Raw genomic sequence first — 6,269 nt, 5'->3', positions numbered from 1 at the left:
GCCTCACGGCCTGCTGCTTCTGCCTTTTGGTAGCTGCTACCTCCCAATCTATAGCTTGGAATTCCTGGAAGGGCACTGAAACTGGACGTGGCTTTCCATTTACTATTCCTCTCAAAGACACACTTTGCTGGCCCTTTTTTTTGTTGTAAAGTTTCTCGTTCAACATTATTGCTAATGGATTGGGTATATATAATATCAAAAGTGGGATGGTCCTGAAGGCATGGATCTCGATAAAGTTTTTTTTTTTTTTTTTTTTTTGAGACAAAGTCTTGCTCTGTTACACAAACTGGAGTGCAGTGGTGTTATATCAGCTCATTGCAACCTCCACCTCCCAGCTTCAAGCGATTCTTGTGCCTCAGCCTCCCGAGTAGCTGGAACTACAGGTACACACCACCATGCTCAGCTAATTTTTTGTATTTTTAGTAGAGACAGGATCTCACCAGGCTGGTATGGAACTCCTGAGCTCAGGCAATCCGCCCACCTTGGCATCCCAAAGTGCTAGGATTACAGGCATGAGCCACTGCACCCGGCTCCAATACACTTTCCAATTCTAACAGAGATGTCATTTGCACCCAGTGGACCTTCTCTGGGACTTTTTTCTTTTGAGACAGAATCTCGCTCTGTCACTCAGGCTGGAGTGCAATGGTGTGATCTCAGTTCACTGCAACCTCTGCCTCCCAGGTTCAAGCAATTCTCCTGCCTCAGCCTCCCGAATAACTGGGATTACAGGTACCTGCCACCATGACTAATTTTTTGTATTTTTCATAGAGACAGGGTTTTGCCATGTTGGCCAGGCTGGTTTTGAACTCCTGACCTCAGGTGATCCACCCACCTCAGCCTCCCAAAGTCCTGGGAATACAGGCCTGAGCCACCATATCTGACCAATGGGACTTTCTTTATTCTCAAAGTTAGTGACACCTTCCCCAAAGCAGACAAGTGAAGTCCTGAAGACCACAGTCAAGGCTGGACAACAGACGACAGGTGTCTAAAATGGAGAATTTCTGTTTGAGGTCAGGAAGGGACTCAATTCTGGAGCCTCACTCAGAGGAGTCAGTATTAGACACTGCTTCACAGAATGCATGGAGAATTTCTGTTAGGATTGTAGGAGAAATCCCTTAATTCTTTTTTTTTTTTCAAGTAACCCTTATCTTACTTAAACTCTTTAATTCTTGATTCTAAGATAGACAAATGAAACGTGAGGCTAAAATGATAGAGACCAACTCTTTGGATTTAAGCAATGCTGTCAGTATTAACCACCTGACGAGAAGGCACCTATCAGCAGGGCCTTCCTTACCTAAGCTGAAATATATGCCTCTTTGCGCATGGAACTGTGCCTGGGCTAAGATTTCAGCTTGTCAAAACCAAGGAGGGGAGGCATGTCTAATACCCTGTGTCAGAAAGAGCACAAGCTACACCAGCAACATCAGGGCTCTTGAATTCTGCTGTCAGCACTCCTAGCACACTTAGCAAGTATGTTTGTCTCTAGAGAAACAGGAGTCAGAAACGCTGGAGTCCCCCAGGTGTGCCTCAGGCCAGAGCCCAGCCTGATTCCATCTGTGAAGGCCTCAGCTGTCTTCACTGTGAGGAGGAGTCAAGCTTCCCATCTGGTTCCATCCAAGTACATCACCTGAAAGATGTCGGGTTTTGTGCTGTTTACTACCAGAACCTTCTCTTCAAGCTCAAGTGGGCTTCATAACTATCAAGTCATGAGGCTGGGACTTGTTAGAATTCTGGATCACTGCCCAGCAGATAGCTGGTCCTCCAAATATATTGGCTGAATGAATCAACTGCCTTACAGGCAGAGATATTCTTATTGCATTCCTTACTTTATTTTCTGTGGCATTGAAACGTTTCCCGGTTTGGGGCGGGTGGTGGGGAGGGGCTGTTTTTTTGAGACAGAGTTTCACTCTTGTTGCCCGGGCTGGAGTGCAATGGCACAATCTCAGCCCACTGCAACCTCCGCCTCCCAGGTTCAAGCGATTCTCCTACCTCAGCCTCCTGAGTAGCTGGGATTACAGGCACCTGCCATCACATCCAGCTAATTTTTTGTATTTTTAGTAGAGACAAGATCTCACTATGTGAAATACTGTGGCCAGGTTGGTCTCAACCTCAAGTAATCTACCTGCCTTGGCCTCCCAAAGTGCTGGGGTTACAGGCGTGAGCCACTGCACCTGGCCAGTTTCCTGGGTTATACTGTCTCACTAGGACAGTCAGCAAAACCCCAAATTAAATCACAGGGACCACTAGACAGAAAGATAAATTGATTTACTCTGCACAGCTACATAAGTGGCAGCACAGAAATGAAGAGCACAAACTGTGGAGTCAGCCTGGCCTTCATTAGAAGCCCCCAGCTCTGCCAGCTATTTGACCTTGGTTAATACATTTAACTTTGGAAGCATCAATTTCCCCATCTGTAAAATGGGTTTCTCTAAGGATTAAATGAAATAATATATCAGCCAGGTACGGCGGCTCACACCTGTAATTTCAGCACTTTGCGAGGCTGAGGCAGGCGCAGGCGGATTACGAGGTCAGGAGTTCAAGACCAGTCTGTCCAATATGGTAAAACCCCATTTCTACTGAAAATACAAAAATTAGCCGGGCATGGTGGTGTGTGCCTGTAATCTCAGCTACTCGGGAGGCTGAGGCACGAGAATCGCTTGAAACCGGGAGGCAGAGGTTGCAGTGAGCCAAGATCGCACCACTATACTCCAACCTGGGCTACAGAGCAACACTTCGTCTAAAAAAAGAAAATAACATATATCAAGTTCCCAGCACATCCTGACCCACTACAGATGCACAAAAATGAGAGCTATTATTAGAAAGAGAACTCTGTGATCCCAGGACCCTCACTTCTGAATCCACAGGTGTCACACTGTATGTAGGAGCTCCTGGAATGAGAGGCTGTAGCACTGCAAGCTCTCAACCTGTATTAGGGACACATTTCACCATCAGGAATACAAAGGCTGTTTAGAAGAACAAATGAATTCTTACTCCTTAAAATAAGATCAATAGACAGCCTTCCCCGTGAAGAAACCTTCTGTCAAATGCTGTAGGTGACCAGTGCCCATAAGCCCTGATGCTGAAGCATTAGTAAACCGGCCTCCCCCCACCGACCTGAAAGCTAAGATTTAGTTCCCTAAGCTAAGATTTAAAGAAGCAGTCACTTTTATTTGAATACAACAGGAAACCACATATTTCAGCTCAGATCTATTGCTACTACCCAGGAAAATGCTACTTTTCAGTTTCTCTACCACACAGCACATTTTTAGGAAGTTACCTATAGCACTTTGGTTCTCCCCTGTGGTTCCAGGACCAGCATTTCCAGCATCACGTGAGAACTTGTTGGAAATGTAAATTTTTGGCTGGCGCGGTGGCTCACGCCTGTAATCCTAGCACTTTGGGAGGCCGAGGCGGGCAGATGGCCTGAGCTAAGGATTTCGCGACCAGCCTGGGCAACATGGTGAAACCCCATCTCTGCTAAAATTATACAAAAAACTAGGCGGGCGTGGCGGCGGCCGCCTGTGGTCCCAGCTACTAGGGAGGCTGAGGCAAGAGAATTGCTTGAACCCAGGAGGCAGAGGTTGCAGTGAGCCGAGACTGCGCCACTGCACTCCAGAGCGAGACTCGGTCTCAAAAAAAAAAAAAAAGAAAAGAAAAAAGAAATGCAAATTATTGGGCCCCACCCCAGGGCTACTGCATCAGAATCTCTGCGGGTGGTTCATGGCAATCTGTTTTAACTTGTTCCCCGGTGATTCTGATGCAGATTAACTCTGAGACCCACTGCAGTAGCGGATGTAGATGTAATCCCACCCAAACCCCTTTTCCGGGCACCCACGCCCTTGCTGTTGAAGACTGGCTGCTAACCACCACAGCGGCGCCTCTGGAGCCTCGTCCTTGGCCGAAGGGAACCGTCAGCTCGGGACACTACACCTTTCTCAGGGAAGACCTTAGACAATGACCCACCAGCCCCTTTGCCTCAACCAGAACCAATTCTGCCATACAACTCACGTTTCAGGGCTTCTTCGTGGAGAAGATTGCAGCTAGACTGCATCGGAGACCACAATCTTAGTTCTCGCCTTTGCCCAGCCCCTTCCTTCCCTGCGTCCCTCCTCCCGAGAGCACGCCCTCAATTAATCACCTACCTAATAATCTCAATCTCAGCCTCTGCTCCTAGGGAACCCGATCTACAGCAGTTACTTTCACATTCTTAAAAAAAAAAAGTTCACAATTGCTTAATTATCTAGAATTAGCATAATTCTATTTTTATTTTATTTAGTTAGAGACAGTTTTGCTCTGCCTCCCAGGCTGGAGTGCACTGATGTGAACCCAGCTCACTGCAACCTTCATCTACCAGGTTGAAGCAATTCTTCTGACTCAGCCTCCTGAATAGCTGGGATTACAGGTGTGTGCCACCATGTCCAGATAATTGGTGTTTTTTAGTTTTGTTTTTTGAGACAAGGTCTCAGTCTGTTGCCTAGACTGGAGTGCCATCTCGGCTCACTGCAACCTCCACCTCCCAGGTTCAAGCGATTCTTCTGCCTTAGCCTGCCAGGTAACTAGGATTACAGGTGTGCACCACTATGCCCAGCTAATTTTTGTATTTTTAGTAGAGATGGGGTTTCACCATGTTGGCCAAGCTGGTCGCAAACTCGTGACCTCAAGTGATCCACCCGCTTCAGCCTCCTAAAGTGCTGGGATTACAGGCATGAGCTACCATGCCAGCCAATTTTTTTTTTTTTTGTATTTTTAGTAGTCAGGGTTTCACTATGTTAGCCAGGCTGGTCTCAGACTCCTGATTTCAGGTGATCCACCCACCTCGGCCCACTAAAATGCTGGGATTACAGGTGTGAACCACTGTGCCCAGCCTAATTCTATTATTTTCACTCATTAGCTCCCAAGGTGCTGACATTCAAGCTTAATTCTAAAACCAGTGCTCCTAAGATTAGACAAACTGGGGCTTAGAGGATGGGAGTGATAAGATGCCACCGCTGACTTGAAGTTGTTTTAGGATCTGAGTCTTGTGTATTGTGGCTCAGGTATGATGAAAATCAGGCGCCAACTTGGGTTCAAATCCTGGCACCACCAGTCTCCAGTTGTGTGAACTTGGGCAAGAAACCAACTTCTCTCCTTATCACAAAACTGAGTTCATAACAGTGACCACAGCACTGAGAGTTTCTATGAGAAGTAAATGAGATAATGTAGACACCATTTGCGCCCCTCGCTTTCTCACCTGTTAACAAGGCATAATTATGCTACTTACCTCACAGGGCTTTTGAAAGGATAACACATTACCCAGGTTCCATTCTTAGCAGTGTCTGGCACATAAAATATACTCAATGAATGTTGGTGCCATTCCAGTCAGAAGCAATGCCTGTTCTTTCCTTTCTCCACCACTGGCCAGAAATCCCAGATTTTTTTTTTCCAGCTCTGTCGTCCAGGCTGGAGTACAGTGGCAAGATCTTGACCCACTGCAACCTCCACCTCCCAGGTGCAAGCAATTCTCCTGCCTCAGCCTCTCAACTAGCTGGGACCACAGGCACACACCACCACACCTGGCCAATTTTTGTATTTTTAGTAGAGATCGGGTTTCACCATTTGGGCAGGATGGTCCTGAACTCCTGACCTCTGGTGATCTATCCACCTCAGCCTCCCAAAGTGCTATGATTACAGGCGTGAGCCACCACACCAGGCCTAATTTCTACTATAAAATATTAAGTTTAATGATTTATAATTAGCCAAAGAGAAGAAACATCCTTTTATACAAATAATAACACATGAGGCCTGACACAGTGGCTCACACCTGTAATCCCAATACTTTGGGGGCCTAAGGTGGAAGAATTGCTTGAGGCCAGTGGTTTGAAATCAGCCTGGGTAACATGGTGAGGTCACATCTCTACAATTAATAATAACAAGAATAAAATTAGCCAGGCATGGTAGTGTGTGCCTGTAGTCCCAGGTACTTAGGAGGCTAAGGCAGGAAGATCCCTTGAACCCAGGGAGTTGAGGCTGCAGTGAGCCATGATGACACCACTGCACTCTAGCCAGGGTTGGGGTGAGGCGGAGGGGAACTAAAACCCATTTAATCCAAAGTGAAAAAAACGGGGGGTTAAATGAAAATGAAAACTCTGCTGGCTTTGCAGGATTGGCCTGGCACCTGATCAGGAAAGGTTAAAAAAGGTCAAACGAGCCTCCCACTGCATGTCCAGGAAGTGGTTTGTGGAGAAATGCTTTGGAGGATTTATCTGGCAACTTCTCATTCATTCAGCTGT

This window comes from Aotus nancymaae, unplaced genomic scaffold (assembly GCF_030222135.1).
Source record: "Aotus nancymaae isolate 86718 unplaced genomic scaffold, 86718_ANA_hifiasm-v0.15.2.pri h1tg000040l, whole genome shotgun sequence".
NCBI classification, from domain to species: domain Eukaryota; kingdom Metazoa; phylum Chordata; class Mammalia; order Primates; family Aotidae; genus Aotus; species Aotus nancymaae.
The sequence above is the reverse complement of the archived record's forward strand: the minus strand, read 5'-3'. Positions refer to the sequence as shown.